The sequence below is a fragment of the Lithobates pipiens genome, unplaced genomic scaffold (genome assembly GCF_037356315.1).
Source record: "Lithobates pipiens isolate NorthernLeopardFrog02 unplaced genomic scaffold, aLitPip1_a1.2 Scaffold_1, whole genome shotgun sequence".
NCBI classification, from domain to species: Eukaryota; Metazoa; Chordata; class Amphibia; order Anura; family Ranidae; genus Lithobates; species Lithobates pipiens.
In genome coordinates, this window is record NW_027507685.1 from 32,939,667 (window position 1) to 32,961,242 (window position 21,576).

Here is a 21,576-nt window from a genome sequence, read left to right on the forward strand (position 1 = left end):
TTACTGCCTTTTCAAACAGAAATCTATCCGCTATATCCTGTGTTTTTGTTTTTAGTAGTATTCATTTAGTATTAATTGAAAAAAAAGCATAATGTCAACCTACAGTATAGTCCAAATTTTCAACACACCAAATATTAAATCAGCAACCTGTGAGTTATGTCTGAGCTCTCTAGGAAGAGTCTCAATTGGAAAGGTATATACTCTAGATCCAAGGAGAAGAGCACCCTGCCTACTTCTCCGAGGTAGCTGTAAGGTATGAGAGATGACACCATTAACTGCAAAGCTAATATGATGTATTAACTGTCAATGAGGTAAAATAGCTAGTTTATATATTTCTAAATTTAGGTCTAAAAACCCCCAAAAAACCTCCATTCAATTGATTTATTTGGTAGCTTTCCCATGAAATGTTAACCTTTGCCATCTTTGTTATCATGCCTATTTCCATATTTTAAGAGTTAATATATGCAAAATAGCACATGTTGTTGCTATATGAACTTTGGGTGATTTCTAAATTGTCATTAGAATGTTTCATTTGAAAAGTTCAGATTGGAAAAGGCCCATTTGATGATTAACCAAAAACAGTAAGTGGCCAGCTATATAAAACCAACTAGAAAACATCTGGTAATGCTGTTCGGGCTTTTGAATTAGGTTTGAAAGTTTAACTATTGCATAGCTCTCTAATCCACAGAGGAATGCTTTTTTGGCTATTTAATACAACAAAAGGGATTTATGGGATTAGAGAGTGTTGAAGTGTATATCTTTCAGCAACCATATAATTATGACTAAATATATTCTTATAACATTGTGAGTGATACTTTTCAGAGTTTTAATGTGTTTAAAGACCATGAGACTTGTCACTGTAAGCCAACAGAAAAAAATAAAAATAAATCAGTTAATACTGTATCTCAATTTATAAAATGGGAGACAAATGCCACGTACACACGATCGGACTATCCGGGAGACTTAATCCGGCGGACAAACTGCCGGACTTTGCAGCGGATATCCTCCGGACTTTCCGAACGAGCGGACCTGCGCATACACGACCTGACTTTTGAAATAAACGGACTTGCTCTCACATGGAGAAAAGTCAGTTCATTTTTAACTCGGCTCCAGGTAGATGAGACTAACGCAGGAAGTCAATGTCGCCGCCTTCATCGGCGTGATTGACACCTTGCTGGTCCCGTCACCTGGTATGGACTTAAAGGGGAACCCTTACGCTGAAAAAACGACGTGAGGGTCCCCCCAAAGTCCATATCAGACCCTTATCCGAGCACGTAGCCTGGCCGGTCAGGAAAGGGGGTGGGGACGAGTGAGCGCCCCCCCTCCTGAGCCGTACCAGGCCGCGTGCCCTCAACATAGGCCCCCCCACCCCAAAGCACCTTTTCCCCATGGACAAGGGCCTCTTCCCAACAACCCTGGCCGCTGGTTGTTGGGGTCTGCGGGCGGGGAGCTTATCAGAATCCTGGAGCCCCCTTTAATAAGGTACCAGTCCCCCATCTTATGTGAATAAGTATTGGGGTACAATGTACCCCTACCCATTCACCTGATGCAAAAAAGTGTAAATAAAAAATCACAACACATGTTTTTAAAATAATTTATTGGACAGCTCTGGTGGTCTTCCGTCTTGGGGGGTCTTCTCGCCGGACTCCTCCGCTATCTTCTGCTCTTTTACTAGCTCTTTTACTAGCGGAGGAGCCTGGCTTTCTTCTTCGTCGCCGCCACCGCCGTTCGGGGGTCTCGTCCCCCTCTTCGGGGGTCTTGTCCCCCTCTTCGGTTCTTCTTGCTGGGCCTCCGCTATTTTCTTATAGCTCTTTTACTAGCAGTGGCCCGGTCTTCTGTCGCCGCCGCCTTCTTCTCTTCTTCTCCCTTGCGATGTTAACACAACACTCTCTCTGGCCGCAATGGCAGGAATGCGTTGTGCGGCGACTTATATAGGGACACAGGGCGGGGTCACTGGGTGATGTCACATGGTGACCCCGTCCCCTTATGATGTCACAGTCCAGGAGGATGCTGGGACTGTGACATCATAAGGGGGTGGGGTCACCATGTGACATCACCCAGTGACCCCACCCCTTGTCCCTTTATAAGTCGCCTGAGCAACGCGTCCCCAGCATTATGGCCGGAGACAGTGTTGTGTCAACATTGCAACATTGCAAGGAAGAAGAGAAGAAGGCGACAGCGACAGAAGACCGGGCCAATGCTAGTAAAAGAGCTGGAAGAAGAAAGCGGAGGCCTGGCAGAAGAACCAAAGAGGGGGGCAAGACACCCAAAGAATAGGACAATACCCCGAAGTCGGAAGAAGACCCCGGACGGCAGCGGCGATGACGAAGAAGAAAGCCGGGCTCCTCCACTAGTAAAAGAGCTAGCAAAAGAGCAGAAGATAGCGGAGGAGTTCGGCGAGAAGACCCGCCAAGACGGAAGATCACCGGAGCTGTCCAATAAATTATTTTAAAAACTTGTTGCTTTTTTATTTACCCTTTTTTCCCCAGGTGAATGGGTACCCCATACTCATTCACAAAGGGTGGGGGGCTCCCGGATTCTGATAAGCCCCCGCCCGCAGACCCCGACAAACAATGGTCAGGGTTGTCGGGAAGAGGCCCTTGTCCTCATCAACATGGGCACAAGGTGCTTTGGGGTGGGGAGGCCGCAGGGTCCCCCCTTTCCCATAGCACCCCCATGTTGAGGGCATGCGGCCTGGTACGGCTCAGGAGGGGGGCACTCGCTTGTCTCCACCCCCTTTCCTGACCGGCCAGGCTATGTGCTCGGATAAGGGTCTGATATGGAGCTTGGGGGGAGCTCCACGCTGTTTTTTTCGGTGTGGGGGTTCCCCTTTAAGTCCATACCAGGTGACGGGGCCAGCGAGGTGTCAATCTCGCCGATGGAGGCGGCGACATTGACTTCCTGTGCTAGTCCCGTCTACCTGGAGCCGTATTCAAAATTAAATGACTTTTCTCCGTGTGTGGGCAAGTCCATTCATTTCAAAAGTCCGGCGGACTAGCACACAGATGGGCAGATTGTCCGCCGGACTGCCGAGTCTGGCGGACAATTTTGAGTCAAAACTTCTTTCTAAGTCTGCCGGACTTTTGGAAAGAAAAAGTCCGCCGGAGCGGATTCTGCTCCACCGGACCAAGTCCGCCGGATAGTCTGATCGTGTATACGCGGCATAATTGTAAAGGATAGTGGATAGGGTGAAATAATGAAGGGTGAGGACTCGGAGAGTCAAAATGATACATACCCATAAATAAATGTAGTGAACAGTATAGCCATAAAGTGTCCCCTTAGATTTTAAAAATGGTTTACTACTTCAGCTCCGGAAGGCCATGACCAGGCCATTTTTTGTGATATGACACGTGGGTACAGCGTGCAACACTGTACCCAAATAAAATTGATGTCCCTTTTTTCCCACAAACAGAGATTTCTTTTGGTGGTATTTCATCATTGTATTTATATTTTTTATTTTTTTGTGCTATAAACAAAAAAATACAGACAATTAAAAAAAACAAAAAAAAAACAATATTTTTTACTTTCTGCTATATAACACATTCAATTAACAAAAATTTAAAAAAAAATAACGAATTTCTTCATCAATTTAGGACAAAATGTATTCTGCTACATATTTTTGGTTAAAAAATTCCCAATAAGTGTATCAGTGATGGTGCGTCCATAAAGGGCGCAGGAGCACTGCCCCCCCCCCCCCGCTCTTCTGCACCGTTTTAATCACCATAGATAATTTCATGCATTGCATGAATCTATCTATGGTCGCTGCTGACACCCCCTATTCAGGTGCCTGGTCCATTTTCGGGTGCTGGGCCTTTGAATTACTACGGCGGGGGTGTTTTTTGAAAGCCATAGGCTCTAATAAAAATGTGAGAAGCAGGAGCAATACTGTGGAATTCGCTTTGCTAACATTGAACTGCCTTTCAGCCAGTCAGGTTGCCAGGTCTGTGTTACCTGTCACCTGATTGGTTTAAATGACAGGCGCTATGATTAAACGCCTATCAGGCGTCCAATCATAGCAGAGGACGAGAGGAGGAGCAGGCGGCAGAAGACATCGGGGTCGGGCAAGAAATAGAGGACACCGGACACCGCTCGCCACCTGCTGTCCACAGTGGCAACATTTAGGGCACAGTGGCAGCACTTGGGGCACAGTGGCAACATTGGGGCACAGTGGCAACATTTGGGGCACAGTGGCAGCATTTAATGGACACAATGTCAACGTTTGGGGCACATTGGCAGCGTTTGATGGGCACAGTTGCAGCATTTGGGGTACAGTGGCAGCGTTTGATTGGCAAAGTGGCTGTGTTTGATGAGCACAGTGACTGCGTTTGATGGCACAGTGGCTGCATTTGATGGGCACAGTTGCTGCATTTGATGGGCAGAGTGGCTGCGTTTGATGGGCAAAATGGCTGTGTTTTATGGACACAGTGTCTGCGTTTGATGGGCACAGTGTCTGCGTTTGATGGGCACAGTGTCTGCGTTTGATGGCACAGTGGCTGCGTTTGATACAATGGCTACATTTGATGGGCACAGTGAGGCTGCAATTGATGGGTTTTTTTTCCAGAATTTTTCAGTTTGTTTGCGCCCCCCCCCCCCCCCAAATTTTTTAGCACCAGTCGCCACTGAAGCGTATATTAATTGGTTTGCACAAAAGTTATAGCGTCTAAAAACTATGGGATATATTTATAGAATTTGTATTTATTTATTTTATTTACTAGTAAAAGCGGTGATCAGCTTTGCAGGAAGAAAAAGCAGCACATTGCTGCTGTTAGAAGAGAGCCCTGTGTTTGTTTACCTACACAGGGCCCACTTCGGTAGTGTCCGGAGCTGATCATTGGGTGACAGCGAGCAATCAGCGGCTGGCACCCACTGATTGGTTTGTGCTGCAGCCAATTGCAGCACAGCTGGGTACGTGATCCTGCACAGTACAATAAGTACTGTATATGGTCAGCAAGCGGTTAAAGCTTATATTTTCGGGGGGCGCATGCGCGCAGCTCGACGTGATGGACGTCTGCCACTAGAGCTCCGCACTCCCCGCAACGATCCCGGGACTTTCTGAGGCTATCGCTATCTTCACACCCAGGCAACCCGTCGGTACGGCTCGCCGATACCGCCGTGCACCCCCCGGGATGGTCCTGACAGGCCATCGGGGTAAATCAAAGCCGAAGCCGATCAAAGAGGCACTCGCGCGGGCCTCGTCCAAGATGGCCGCGAAAGCACAAGCACAAGCTCTGGCTCCCTCGCAGCGTTCCAGCTCTCCCGCTGACACGGCGGATCCTCACAGCGAAGATTCCGATGAGGAAGGTGGGCGCAACAAAGAGGACTTCCCTGCACTTCCTAAGCCAGGTATGCCACAAACTGACCTCCTTGCTCACTTTGAAAAAATGCTGCATAAGGCCCTGAAAGTGACCTCAGAGCAAATAACCACCAAACTGACTCACGAGATACGTGAATTAGGTCAGCGCACTGCTGACCTTGAGACCCGTGCAGACGACATGGAACTGACCCTTAAAGAGCACGATCAAGAACATCTAGCTCTTCGTGAGGAAAACGCAATGCTCCTTTCCCGGCTAGAAGATGCAGAGAATCGCTCAAGGAGGGCAAATTTGCGCCTCCGTGGCATTCCGGAAACGGTGCAAGATATACAATCTTTTACTACAGCCCTATTCCAAGAGCTTTCTCCATCGATACCGATCGAGCGTCTGGAATTTGACCGGATACACAGGGCCCTGACACGCCGGCAACCTGATGGCCCCCCACGGGATATCATTGTGAAACTTCACTTTTTCAGGTCCAAGGAACAACTTCTCGCTGCTGCCCGCAGCAAAGAAGACACCCTCACATTCCAAGGGCATACATACCAGTTATTTACTGATTTGGCCCCTCTTACAATTGCAAAGCGGAGAGCCATGAAGCCGCAGCTACAAGTACTTATTCACCATCAAATCAAATATATGTGGCGTTTTCCTTTCGCTCTTCATTTTACCTATAACGGTCAACAATATACCTGTACCTCTCCGGAAGCTCTCCAGCGCCTCCTTGAGTCTCTGCATCTAACATCGCAAGAACAATCAACTGAGACCTCACTCCCACGCACCCCTGCTCGTCTCACCCCATATCCCCACGCGATGACCCCTAAACGAGACCCCAGGGATATACGCTCTCCAAGATCCATCCGGAAGGGTACACCGGCGAGGGCCTCTGCAACAAATCTCTACAGTCCTAGAGTGTTCGTACCTCGCTGACCGGACTCTACCGCCCTTCTGCTTGTCATTTTGTTTTTACCCACATTTCGGGCGCTCTGAGCCTTAGCCCGGTGGTTCAATTTACCTATTTTGGTTACTGGTCACCTGTATACTTGGTGCATTTTTGACCTTGTTTTTTGGTTTTGCTTTTTGATTTTTGATTTTTGACTTTTGATCTTTGACTTATTGTTTTCTGATTCTAGATTATTTGCTTTTGATTTTCGAGATACTTTTACGTGGTATTGCAGGTCCCTTCTCCTTCCACTGTACTACACCCATGGACCCCCTTGTGAGCTATGATAAAAAATTTTTATTTTTTTTTTTTTTACTTATCATGGGGGTCCATGTAATCTGAACCTTAGTTAGCCATGGAGAATGCACCTGCTCAATTTACTGTTTCTCCTCAATGTCCCCCTTATAGTTGATCTACCTCTACCCCTTTCCATCCTTTCCCTTCCCCCTCCCCCTTTCCCCCCCCCTCCCTATCCCTCCCTCTTCCCCCCCCACCCCTCCTCCTTCCCCCCCCCCTTAGGATCTGACATTGATATTGTTTTTTCTCTATTTTTACACCACTCTATGTTCCATGAAGGTTATAGTTAGAGTATACTTTTTGACCTAATTTGAGCGGCTCTCGGTTGTTTTGGTATGTTTTATATTATATTATTTGCAACGCTTCTCCCTGTCCCGGTGTGTTGCGGGGGACAGTCACTGCTTCCCCCCACCTAGGTGCGCTCTCCCCATGGCGGACTCCTCTGCTGTCGGGACCACGCACATTAGAGTCGGGCGATTCAGACTTTTCCGACTCGCACTAGTCTACCTAATTTTTCGCCTTACATATCTACTCTGATGCCTCTCTATCTTTCTTCCTGTTCATTCGTTTATCTCCTAACTCACTCTCTCTCCAAACCCTTTTTCCTATTTCTGGTCGGTGGGCCTGGGGGGACCCCGGGTCATGCTATAGTATTTTCCCATGTCTTAGCCCATGGCTCCCTTAAATATATTATCACTTAATGCCAAAGGTCTCAACTCTCCTAATAAAAGGGTTAAAGCATTTCGTTCTTTCGTATCCTTAAAAGCGGGTATAGTAGCGTTACAAGAAACGCACTTTTCTACAAATAACACTCCTAAGTTCTTCAGTAGCAGTTACCCCTTGGTGTATACAGCCTCTGCGGCTACAAAACAGCGGGGGGTCCTCCTGGCGCTCCATCGTTCCCTTCCGTTTACGTTTGCCTCAGCTATCCGAGATCCTGAGGGACGCTATATTATCTTGTCTGGCTTTTTACAAGAATCTGAAGTAACTTTAGTTTCCTACTATGCCCCTAATTCCAATCCCATTCCCTTCTTTTCTCATCTTTTTCAAGTCATTAAGTCTCATCTTAAAGGCACATTGATTATGTGTGGGGACTCAAACTTAGTTATTCACCCTTCTATTGATAAGTCTCCCTATATGCCAGACCATCATTCGCTATCGGCTAAATTTCGATCATTGCTCCAACAGTACTATCTATTGGACACGTGGAGGGAATGTAATCCCGCAAAGAAAAATTACTCCTTTTTCTCTAATCCTCACAATTCATTTTCCAGAATTGACCACATATTTATCCCAGTAGCATCCTCTCCCGTCCTGCTCCAATCTCTTATTCACCCAATCACCTGGTCCGACCATTGTGCAGTGATTACCACTATCTCTTCACTTGTGCCACAGTCCAGCGAAAGATTTTGGCGCATGAACGACAAATATCTCACAAACGAATCTTTTCGACTTGACATCGAAGTAGCATTACGTGATTATCTCATGCACAATGCCGTCCCAGGCACTTCCCCCGTTCTTCTATGGGAAGCCCATAAACCTGTCATACGGGGTAAATGCATTTCTACGGCCTCTTTCCTCAAAAAAGATAGACTTGAGCATATACAATATTTAGAATCCGAATACCAACGCCAGTTTCTGCTATTTCAAACTACTCCCTCAGAGTCGAACAAGTCTAAGTTAGATAACATCCGTCTTGAATTGGACTTGCTCTTTTCTGAAGCTGCTGACAAATCTTTGCGTAGGGCCTATCACTCTATCTACACGAAATCTAACAAGCCTGATACATTTTTGGCTCTCCGCCTTAGACAACCGGAGCGTATCCACAAACCAATCAGACTCAAACTCCACAATGGGACCCACACTAACAACCCAGCCAGAATAGTAAATTAATTTTCTAAACGCCTCCTTTCCTCTTGATAAAGCTGAGGCTTTATTTCGTAACTTACAGATTCCCACCCTCCCTATCCCTGTCCGCAGCGCCTTTGAGGAGGAGATCTCGCCATCTGAGGTAACTCAAGCTATCAAATTACTTAAACCCAATAAGCAACCCGGCCCTGATGGTTTCACTGGGCTGTATTATAAAAAGTTTGCGGAAGTTCTGTCCCCTCTCTTGGCGAATTCCTTTAATGCTCTGTTGAAAGGGGGCGTCTTCGGTGCCGAGACGCTTACGGCTTCGGTCTCTATGATACCCAAACCTGATGCTGACCACTCTGTATGGTCAAATTACAGGCCCATATCACTCTTGAACCTAGACGTAAAACTTTTAGCAAAAATTCTGTCCACACGATTAAACCCACATATTGGAGGATTGATTCATAGAGATCAGGTGGGATTTATTCCTAAACGTCAAGCTAGCGATAACGTACGCCGGGTCATTCTATTGCAGCACTTGGCGAGAACTCGGGGTATCCCTATGCACCTCTTGTCCCTCGACATTCGGAAGGCGTTCGATACCGTCTCTTGGCCTTATCTTACATATATATTGTCCAAATGGGGTTTTGGCCCTCACTTCCTTCGTTGGATTGAGGCGTTATATGCTAACCCCCAAGCATTCGTTAGATACTCCGGCTTTAACTCTGTTAGATTTCCTATCCAGCGTGGCACTAGGCAGGGGTGCCCTCTCTCGCCCCTGCTCTTTGCCCTTGCTATTGAGCCCCTTGCAGCTCTGATCAGGTCTAATCCTGACATTAGGGGATTAGAAATAGCCTCCACGATGCACAAATTATGTCTCTTTGCAGACGATGCCCTATTATTTATAACCTCACCTCATACAACTCTACCTAACTTGTTCAAACTCCTTGACTTGTTTGCGCTAATCTCAGGCCTTGAGGTTAACCAGGCTAAGTCTAAGGCTTTAGCAGTATCCCTTCCTACAGACACACTTCAAATTTTACGCACGAACTATCCATTTCAATGGTCCACCTCCTATATTCCCTATTTAGGAGTGAAATTAACTAGTAACCCTGCCAATCTATACCAAACTAACTACTTGCCCATGCTTCGCAGCCTAACATCCCTCCTTAATTCTTGGCAACCCTTATGTGTTTCTTGGCTCGGTCGCATTGCGGCTGTCAAGATGTCTTTGTTACCTAAGTTGTTGTACTTATACAGAACCCTTCCAGTTATGGTCCCTCTATACTTCCATAAGGCTATTCAAAGTCGAACCTTTAAATATATTTGGGGCAATGTTAGACCTAGGGTCTCTAAGGCTGTTCTTTTTCGATATAAACTCCGCGGGGGCCTGGGTATTCCATGCTTCAGAAATACTATTATGCAGCGCAGATAGCCCAATTGACCTTATACCATGCCAAATCTGAAATCCCGCTGTGGGTCAGTCTAGAAGCTGTGGAGGCACATCCAATCTCTGTTTCCAACTTACTTTGGCTTACCCCATTGGCATGTAGATCACTTACGAACCCCATTACGAGCCACTCCCTTAAAATTTGGCATAAGGTAAATATTCCCTTTAAATTGCTATCCCCGCATCACCCTCTGCTCTCATTTTTGGGTCATCCGAATTTTTATCCGGCCCTTGCGGAACCGAACACTTTCTCAGCCTGGACCCGAGCAAACCTAACTAGAGTTTGTGACTTCTCCTCGAGAAGATCTTTCGCCACATTTTCCGCCCTACAGGCACAAGCTCATCTGCCCCCCACAGAATGTTTTCACTATCTTCAAATAATCCACTTTTTCCGGGCACATATTACCCCTGACTCTAATTCTAATTTTAATTCCATGACCTCGTTTGAATCAATATGCTCCTCTGACCCCCATGCCCCGGGCATTATTTCATGTCTATACTCTTGCCTCTCTAATATAGCTGAAGACCTCCCGCCCTATGCTATCGCATGGACCAGGGATTTGTCACTTAACCTTGACGCGGAATCCTGGTCTGATATTTGGACCAACACCAAAAATTCATCGCAAAATGTTGTGGCATCTGAAGCAAGTTACAAGGTTCTGATGCGATGGTATCTAGTACCCTCTAGAATCTCTAAATTTGTTCCTGGCTATCCACCTGATTGCTTCAGGGGCTGCAACGAGCGGGGCACCCATCTCCACATTTGGTGGACTTGTCCCATTGTGGCAAATTTCTGGTCTTCAATTTTCCATATGCTAACCACATTGTTGCAATATCCTGTGACACCAGACCCAGCGTCAGCCCTGTTAAATTATCTGCCTCAGAACCTTACTAAAGCCCGAAATAGACTCTTCCTTCAGGTTCTAACTGCGGCCAAACAAACGATCGCGAGGGCCTGGAGGACCCCGTCACTGAATATAACTGAGACCAAACATAGAATCACTCAAGCGATGATACACGCTAAAATTGAAGCTATAGTGATGGATAGAATTCCTTTATTCAATAGGATTTGGCAACCTTGGGTGGACCATTTTCTACCAAAAGATTTCGATACACGTCTTATGGCCCCTTAACTCACGCTGATTATTATTCTAGACCCTACGGGTTTCCCGGGCACTCCGACCATACCTTTTTCTCCTCTTTCTTTGCTTCTCTCCTTGTCTTATGTCTTTGTTCCAATTCTCCTTTCCTCCCTTTATCTTCTACTTCCCTCTGTTTCCTTCTCTCTCTTTCTGATTTATGTATACAATTCTCTCAGCGGAACACTACTCTACAATATCACCTGAAGTGACTGCTGCCATCATAGCATTGTCTAGTACATGTTTCTCCTCTAAATGAAAGCGGTTAATTTTCTTTTGCTTTTTTATCCTGTTATGACGTCTTACTTGGATGCTTCTCGTTTGCGAACTCTAATATCTGGAGGGTTTACGAATGCGCTTTAGTACTGTTTGTTCTATACCCTTTGGCAATAATTGGTAGCAGCCTACTAAACTATATTCTGTAATGGTTGTTAAAGCAAACTGTTCTGCTTATTTCTATGTGCCTTGTTTCATTTTTCAATAAAATATTTGAAACAAAGCTTATATTTTCATTATCATTTGTGGAGGTGCATACGCATTGGCGCATTCAGCTACCTTTTCCCCCGGAAGTGATTTTGTGGGAGAGACATGATGGAAAGGCAGGGAGGCCATCCTTTGATCATATATAGCACAGCTGTGTGATTTTCAAGTTTCCTCCTTTCAGGTGGTGTGAGGACTGCTGATGATACAGTTTGTGTTTCAAGATCTCAGGTACCCTTTATCCCACACTTGAATTCGAGGCTACACTATATTATCAAAGTATTGGAATGTCTGCCTTTACATGCACATGAACTTTAATGGCATCCCAGTCTTAGTCTGTAGAGTTTAATATTGAGTAGGCCCACCCTTTGCAGCTATAACAGCTTCCACTCTTTTTGGAAAGTTGTCCACAAGGATTAGGAGTGTGTCTATGGGAATGATTGACTATTCTTCCAGAAGCGCAATTTTGAGGTCAAGCACTGATGTGGACAAGAAGGCCTGGCTCGAAATCTCCACTCTAACTTATCCAAAAGGTGTTCTATCGGGTTGAGGTCAGGACTCTGCAGGCCAGTCAAGTTCCTCCACCCAAAACTCGCTTATCCATGTTGTTATGGATCGTTCTTTGTGCGCTGGTCCAAATCATTTGGTGGAGGAGGGATTTTGGTGTGGAGTTGTTTATCAGGGCTTGGTGAATGGACATTTACCCATTTTTGTGCAGGCTATTTATAAAGAGTAGGGATGAGCCGAACACGGTTTGCAGCAGAATATGAGAACAGGCAAAAAATTCGGCAGAACACGAACATGAACACCGTAAAAGTCTATGGGACACTAACATTAACCACTTCCCGTATATGTACATTGGCCGGGTGGGAGCCGCCTCTTTCTGACTGGACGTTCAGGAAAATCCATCAGAAGGAGGGGGATCCCGATGCGCTCGTGTCACCCGGACACGGCGCATCTCGGATTGGCAGGAGGGCTCTGTGATTGGCCCTCTTGATCACATGACGGCCGTGTCTAATCACAGCCGTCATGTGATGTAAACAAACAGCCGATTGCTAGGCAATCGGCTCATCTCTCCTCACACGGAAGTCGTCGCTGAGGAGAGGAGAGCAGATCGCTGCAGCCGGCTAGTGATCAGTGAGTATGAGCTGTTTTTACAGCTTTTTACTCACTGATCACTAGTCTAGTGTAATACACACATGTCCCCAAAACACATGTCCCCACACATGTCCCCAAAACACACATATCCCCAAATAATAAAAAGACATGTTCCCAAATAATAAAAACACATGTCCCCCACATATGTCCCACTAAAATCACATGTCCCAATGATTATCTGCACACATATGTACGTGATCACCTGCACACATATGTACATGATCATTTGCGTACATATGTCCGTGATCACACAAACCAATTATTATACACTTAACGGAATTTTTTTTTACTAAAAACATGTAGCAGAATACATTTTGGCTTAAATTTACGACAAAATTTGATTGCATTGGATTTCTATTAAAATAGAAAGAAGAAAATATTGTTTTTTTTCCAAATTTCCGCTTTTTTTGCGCTTATATCGCAAATAATAAAAAACGGAGTCGTGAATAAATACCACCAAAATAAAGCTCTATTTGTGTGAACAAAATGATAAAAATTTAATTTGGGTACAGCGTAGCATGACCGCGCAATTGTCATTGAAAGTGCGAGAGCGATGAAAGCTGAAAATTGGGCTGGGAAGGAAGGGGGTGAAAGTGCCCTGTATTGTAGGGGATAATAATCAAAAGTGCTAATTTTAAAGGCTTTTATGCAAGTTATTGTCATAAAAAGTGTTTGGGGACCTGGGTCGTGCCCCAGGGGACATGTATCAATGCAAACACGCATTAAGCATTAAAAAAATCACTGCTCCCGAAAAAACTGGCGTTTAAAAAAAAAAACTGCATTGATAAATGTCCCGTGGGACAGGACCCAGGTCCCCAAACACACTTTTTATAACAATAACTTGCATATAAGCCTTTAAAATTAGCACTGTTGATTTTTCATGTTAGTGTCTCATAGACCGGCGGCAGAGGTGGCTCTTTAATTAAGCAAATTAGGCAATTTCCTAAGGCCCCGCACTCGCAGGGGCCTCGCTGGCCACCTAATTTGCCTGTGATCAAACGCTGATGTCAAGGTCTCATCACAGAGCGTCGGATGGCAGCAAGTGTGGGGAGCGGGACAGTGGCCCGAGTGGGACAGTGGCCTCTAGGTGGTTGCAGCGGCTGGATGACAGCACTGGGCGGGCTCCAAGGCATGTGGGTGGCATGTCCATGTGGGACCTGCAGCTCCTTCAGCCTGTCCCGCTCTCCCAACCTCTCCTCCGCACCTGCCTCCTATTTGGTTCAGCAGTGAGGGGGTCGCTGAAGCTATCCAGCTGAGCTGCCCCATGATTATGAAGAAGAAGATGGAGCTCTTATGCTGCCTGGCCCGACCGGAGAGAAGGTGAGTGTCCATGCAGCCTGCCTGTGTGCCTGAATGGGAGGAGCGGTGGGGAAACTGAACATAGTGGAATTGATTTTTCCATATTCCTCCTGCAGCTGCTGAATGTCTGCAGGAGGGAGAGGAGGAGAAGTGGTCATTAAGCGGCTGCATGGAGGAATATGGAAAAATCAATTCCACTATGTGCAGTCTCCCCACTGCTCCTCCTATCTAACTTTTTCTGCATCCCCGTGCTGCCCGGTCCCTCTGCGTTCTCCCTGACTCCACCCCTCCTACTCTCCAGCAGAATCTAGCCCCTCTGTGTGCTCCCTGGCTTCGCCCCTCCTGCTCTCCAGCCCCTCCTTGTCCTTCCTGACCCCGCCCCCATTTCTCCTGTACCCGTCTGCTCTCCACTCCAATTCTTTCTGCTCCCCCTCTCCAGCCCCCACCCCTCCTGTGCTCTCCACCTTTCCCAATTCTCTCTGGCCCCCAGCACCCTCCGTCTCCCACCCACAGCACCCTCTGTCCACCACCCCTGCACTTTCTGCCCCCACCCCCTGCGCTCTCCACCCCCACCCCCCCGCACTCTCCGCCCCACCCCCTTGCATTCTCCACCCCCACCCCCAGCACTCTCCGGTCCCCACCCCCAGCACCCTCCAGTTCCCACCCCCAGCACCCTCTGCTCCCACCCCCCAGCACTCTCCAGCCCCCAGCACCCTCCGGCTCCCCAGCACCCTTCATGCCCCACCCACTGCACTCGCCACCCACAACCCCCAGCCCTCTCCGCCCCCAGCCCCTGCACTCTCGGCCCCCCTTTAGCACTCTCCACCCCCACCCCCTGCACTCTCCGGACCCCACCCCCTGCAAACTCCAGCTCCTCCCTGCTCTTTGCCCCCCCAGTGCTCTCACAGACTTGGAGATGGGGCACTGAAGGAGCTGCAGACAGTGACAGGGCTAGAGATCTCTCTCGCCCCCTTTCCCTTACCCCCATCTCTCTCTCTCTCTTTACCTCCTTCCTCTCTCCTCTCTCCCCCTTTCTCTCTCCCCATCTCTCTTTTTCTCTCTCTCCCTCCCCTCTCTCTCTCTACCTCTCTCTCACCCCTCCATACCCCTCTATCTCCCCCCTCGCTCACCCTCTTTCTCTCCCCCTATTGAACACCCTTTCTCTACCCCTCTCTCATCCCCTCTTCCCCTCTCGCTCACCTTCTCTCTCTCTCTAGCTCACCTTCTCTCTCATCCTCTCACTCACAATCTCTTGTTCCCCCTCCCTTTCTCTCCCTCCCCTCTCTCTCTCCCCCCTCTCTCCCTCCCTCCCTCTCCCCCCTCTCCCCCTCTCTCTCTGCTGCCCCCTCTATCCCCACTCTCTCTCTCCCCCTCTCTCTCTCTCCCCCCTCTCTCTTTCTCTCCCCCTCTCTCTCTCCCTCCCCCCTCTCTCTTCCCCTCTCGCTCTCTCCCTCTCACTCACAATCTCTTGCTCCCCCTCCCCTCTCTCTCCCCCTCCCTCTCTCTTCCCCTCCCTCCTCCCTTTTTCTCCCGCCCTCTCCCCCCCTCTCCTTCCCTCTTTCTCTCCCCCTCTCTCTCTTCCCCCCTCTTGCTCTCTCCCTCCCCTCCTCTCCTCTCTCCTCCCCTCCTCTCTCTCTCCCTCCCTCCCCTCCTCTCTCTCTCTCCCCCCTCCTCTATCTCTCCCTCCCCTTCTCTCTCAGATCCCCCACTCTACTTCCTCTGTGGATGTGGAATGACTCAGTGACATCCCCCCACCATTCTCCCAAGACACAGGAAATTCTTAGAGGGGGAAGTGGTGCTGATGAACAGTGTGCTTTTGCAGCCATTTTTATTGCTTGAATTATTTTTCCCCATTATGGGCGTGAGTGGGGCCTCATGTTTTGCCTAAGGCCTCAGAAAGCCTAGAGCCGCCTCTGACCGGCGGCTTTCGAATTTGCCGCGAACACCGCATATTGTTCGCTGTTCGGCGAACAGGCGACCATCCAATGTTTGAGTCAAACTCGAACATCGGGCTCATCCCTAATGAAGAGCTTTAAGTGAATTAATTGAATCTACTATACTCATATTAGCTGTGGTTTACCACCACCTTGTATAGATCCTGGAGCATAGGCACTTCTGTGTGATTTTTTTTCTTTTGCCTTACTTATTGCAGGTAATTGCCCTATATAATTTTATATGGGGGGAGGACTATGCTTTTGTTCATTTTCAATCTATTATAGGTTTTAAGCTGGATGGTTTGTACCTTCCCTGTTGGTTGGATTTGGGCTCTCAGGTTGTATCCCCCTGGGGGGATCTTTTTGTCTCACTTTGCTGAATTGTCTGTCCATGACCCCAAACCTTGCTCCCTGTGGGTCTTCACTCACATTAAATGGACCAATATACTGTGGATGCATAGCTGTGTTATTACACATAACTTTAATTATTATATGTGTTATGTATCTTCATCTATGATGCTGTTATACTGTCATTTATTTTTTCATGTATTTGTAATTTCACACATGTTTTGTATTTTTTCATCAGCTGTACCCCTGGAGTCCCTGAAGAAGCTCAACCAGCGAAACACATTGGATATGGCACCTTACATTGCCATCTTTACTATCTTTATAGATCTACTATTGGTTGCATTGCGACAATTAGGATGGAATCCAACTAAGAAAGTGTATGGGGTGTTGTTGCTATGTATACTTTTATATGCATATAATATGACTTTTATGAGGACTTATGCTATGTACACACGTTGGGAATTATGGTCAGAAAAAGGTCTGATGGTTTTCCAGACGGAATTCCAAAAGAATTCCGCACAAGCTGTCTTGCCTACACACGGTCACACCAAATTCCGACCGTCAAGAACGCGGTGACGTACAACAGGTATGACAGACTAGAAAAAGGAAGTTCAATAGCCAGTAGCCAATAGCTTTCATCTCGTAGTTGAATCTGAGCATGCGCGAGTATTTGCATGTCGGAATTGCATACACGCGATCGGAATTTCTGATAGAAAGTTTTTCCGTCAGGAAAACTGAGAACATGCTCTCACATTTTTGCTGGCGGGAATTCGGCCAGCTAAATTCCGATGGAGCCTACACACGGTCACATTTTCCGATGAAAAGCTCTCATCGGTTTTTTGCTGGCCGAAATTCGTGTGTACGCAGCATTACAATTCCATTTTTTTAACATTTTGCTAGTTCACAATAAAGATATGTTTTTATAATATTGGTATAATATGTTATTTCTCTTAGGGTAAAAGGATTCACACCTTAAGGGCCGGTTCACACAGGGGGCGACACGAGGCGACACTACTTGTGAAGCCAAGTCGGATACGACTTGTATCCGACTTAACAGCGCGACTTGGGGCGACTTACAAGTCGCCTCCAGGACAGGGAACTGTACAAGTGAGCTTTCACCCCTTGTGACATCATTCCTGTTCCTGTCTTCTTCCTTGTTCCTGTTTTTGCCAGTTGTTCTGTGTCCAAAATGCTCTCTGTGCGTTACCTTATGTCAGCTGTCCTAACAGCTGGTTTGGCAGTACTGATGGAAGAGGAAGAAGAAGAAATGAAGCGGAGGAGGAGGATGGGAAGAAGACGTCGCTACTGGATCCATCCAATCATTGCCAATCGACATAACAGAGGGCAGTTCTGGGCTATGTATGAGAACTTGCGTAGTTTTGATGACAAGTTTTTCAAGTATACACGGATGTCGATCACAAGGCAAGTACATATGCTGTATGTCATTGTCCACTTTCCACGTCACTTGCCATACAGACTTGGCATACAGACACCTTCTCTCCCGAACAAAGCGTATGAGGGACTCATTGTCCACTGGTTCTCTCCTGTTCATAGCAGACATTTTGCAGGACTGAGCTCTTGGTCTGTGTGAGTTCAAGATAACCAGGAAAACGAAACTAATGTGTATGGAAAGGAGGGGCTGCCTGCAGTGGGGGCTGGGTGACTTCCTGTCAAGTAGCCTGCAAGTAGCCTACAGATGAACAGGAGAGGCGACTTACATTGACATGAATGGGTACAAGTCGCCTAGAAGTCGTTTCCAAGTAGTACAGGAACCTTTTTTAAAAGTCGGAGCTACTGCAGTAGTGTATATTAAGACAGCTCCATTGACTATCATTGTTTTTAATGCAGCGCGACCTGGAGGCGACTTGAGGCGACCTAGACCGACCTGAAGTCGGATCGCAGTCGCCCGCAGTGTGAACCGGCCCTAAAAGTCTCATCTACCCATATTTGTTTACTTTATCTTTAGGGATGTGGTCCTGAGGTTATCAAATATACCCTTTATTCTAATTGTAACGTAGTGATGATTGGAGTCAATTGTATTGCTGAAGACATTGTATGTGCCCTTGAACCTGTTACATTCAGATTTATTTCTTTCATAATTCTTGTTTAACCACTTCAGCCCCGGAAGATTTTACCCCCTTTCTGGCCAGAGCACTTTTTACAATTTGGCACTGCATTGCTTCAACTTACGATTGCGCAGCCATGCGCCACTGTACCCAAGTGCATCCTTTTTTCTCCACAAATAGAACTTTCTTTTGGTGGTATTTGATCACCTCTGTGATTTTCATTTTTTGCGCTATAAACAAAAAAAGAGTGACAATTTGGAAAAAAATAAAAAATATTGTTTACTTTTTGCTATAATAAATATCCTCAAATTAAAAAATAAAATAAAAATAATAATTCTTCCTCAGTGTAGGCTGATATGCATTCTTCTACATATTTTTGTTAAAAGAAAATCACAATAAGCATATATTGATTGGTTTGTGCAAAAGTTATAGCATCTACCAACTATGGGAAAGATCATGGCATTTTTATTTTATTTTTATTTTTATTTATTTTTTTACTAGTAATGGCGGTGTCTGTGATTTTTAGTGGTATTGCAACATTGCGACAGACGGATCGGACACTTTTGACACATTTTTCGGACCATTGACATCTATACAACGATCAATGCTAAAAATGTGCACTGGTTACTGTATAAATGTCACTGGCAGGGAAAGGATTAACACTAGGGGCGATCAAGGGGTTAAATGTGTATTCTAACTGTATGGGAATAGGCCTGCCAAGGGAAGAGACATATCGTTGTTCCTATGTAATAGGAACAAATGACATGTCTCCTCTCCCCTGACAGAAAAGGATTTGTGTGTTTACACATACAAATCCCCATGCTGGCTCTAGTGCACGTGATTGCACCCACCAGACACGTGCTTCCGGCAGTGCACGCACACCCTCTGGCGGGTACCTGTATGGGGTTTTATGCAAGGGTGCCATTTTGGCCCCGTAAAATTATGTGGGCCAATCGAGAAATGGTTAATACATTTATTCAATTTTATAAAGTAATAATAACATGTGACAATGAATCGGAAGTCAAGAGTAAAATACATATTTTAACGATCAAGAGTAGAGAAAATAAATAAAACATTATTATTGCTGATATTAGTAATTCAACAGGAATAGCAATAAGACAATACAAGTAAATAGTGATTACCTACAAAGAAGTAAGAGAAGAACAATGAGCACCAATCGAAATTTAGACATGTGCGCCATCAATGAATTAGTTTTGTTTCGTTCCGTTTCCTATTAGCTGTTAATTTTTATTTCGTAATTTGTGTCCAAAATTTAATTAGGATATGTACAAAATATGAATTTTCGTTTGGTTCGTTAACTTTTCGTAACTTTTATGAATGTTTGTTATGATGAATTTATCATTACGAGGGGCTCCCACCATCCCTGTGCTGTGCTGACTTCCTGGGTTTTTAACTTCATTATAATGAATAATCGTAATTAACGAAAATTCTTATTTAGTCCGATTCTGAATCTTCCATCGACTACCAGTACCATGGGGGTTTTGTGGGAATGGGGGGAAGGAAAACACCATTCGTTCAAGAGTTCTTGAGGGCTGTGGTTAAAATTTAAAGCTCCGGGGTTGCCATATGGTCAGGAATTTATCCATTTTGTCTTTCAATTTGGCTACAATTTTCTCATGGAGCATGACTGAATTCATTGTAGTTTTTGTTTTGATTAGGGAGAGCTGGGTGATTTGATAGCTTTTGTATTGTTAGCTTAGCTTCTATCAGAACACAGAGGAGAATTTGAAGGCGATTTTTGGAAAGGCCAGATGGTTTCAAGTGGTATTAGGCCCAATACCAAATATGTAACATATTGCAGCTTACATATAATTAAATGTGGTTACATTTGATTTTTTTGTTTTTTTGTTAGGCTTTTCCCCTTTTTTTTAGACTGGTGATCTGGCCAGTAACACAACTCTTGTATTAGAGTGCCTCCACTCTGGATACATGAGTATGGGGGCACAGCAGACAGCAGTATTGTCAGTTGCAGGGGAAGTTAGTGTTAAATATACTAGAAAATTTAAATGAATCCAAACTACAGATAATGCTTCATAAGCAGTTACAGCAAACTTTTTTTTTCCTTTTGCGATAATGGTTTTAAATGAATAAAAAGCTAAACATTGCCAGCACCTTTGTCAGTGGTAAATGGTTTATCTCTTTCCTGTAAACTCATACATTTGCAGGAGAGATTGTTCTTTTGAAAAAAAAAACAGACTTACTGGCTGGATCACCAGAAGAAAATAGAAGAATAAAAGCCTAAAATGAAGACTAATACATCCATCACATCTAAGAACTGGTAAGCTACAATATAATAAATATTTGCTTTTGGGTTTAATACTGCTTTAAGGTTTATGAGAGCATGTTGGGCCAAGCAGCTAATTGAGGAGTCCACAGCTCAGAGATCAGTTAAAAAACTTAAGCCCCATACACACTATCAGATTTTCTACTGATTTTTCCCTTCAGATTTACCAAAACCATGTAGAGCAAGGGCCTGCCTGATTGCATACAAATTGAAACTCCTAAGGTTTGACCTCATATTATATGGTTTTGGTAAATCTGAAGGAAAAAATCAGCAGAAAATCTGATAGTGTGTATGGGGCTTTACAGGCACAATTTTCTAACTACAGGATGCAGCCACGTATGGAGAAAGTTCCCTATTGTCCGCAACTCCTAAAACATAACTGTTTATACCCAGGCACCCAGTGAGAAATTCTTGAGGGTATCAAGTACCAGAATGTTAAGACTTGCACAAACGGGCGAGGCGCCGCAATATTCTTTCACATAAATTGTTCTATGAACAAGGTAATAAACCGGGTCGCTTACTAGCAAGAGCCACTCAGCAACGTAAGACCGCCCATACGATTCACCATATAGTGGACTCTTGCGGTACAGTCCACTCTAAGAGTGATGACATTGCGAAGCAATTTCAAATGTTTTATGACAAGCTTTACAACCTTCACCCGGAACACCTAGATCAGGGTATGGCGGCTAAGCGGGCAGATCTGATCAGGGAGTTCCATAAAGAACGTAGTCCCAAGGCCCTGCCAGAAGCAGATTCCCGAGCGTTGGAACCCCCGATATCCCATTATTTATAGACGCATTGAAGGCCACGAAACCGGGTAAGAGTCCGGGCCCAGACGGATTCACAGCATTATATTACAAAACGTTTGCGGATATTTTGTCCCCTAGATTCTTCAGAGCGTTTAATTCACTTTCCACCGGTCCCTGCAAGTCGGAGAGGCTATTAGAGGCCTATGTGGCGGCCATTCCCAAAGAAGGGAAGGATCACACTA

General features: G+C 45.7%; 1 long non-coding RNA gene across 1 annotated transcript in view; it reads left to right on the forward strand.

The window, feature by feature from the left end:
- LOC143988552 (uncharacterized) overlaps positions 1 to 19,733 on the forward strand; it is a 55,631-nt gene extending 35,898 nt beyond the window's left edge. Inside the window, exon 3 of the long non-coding RNA XR_013276887.1 lies at positions 16,453 to 19,733. This is a non-coding gene — a long non-coding RNA (uncharacterized LOC143988552). The remainder of the gene's footprint in view (positions 1 to 16,452) is intronic.
- The last annotated feature ends 1,843 nt before the right edge of the window (positions 19,734 to 21,576 follow it).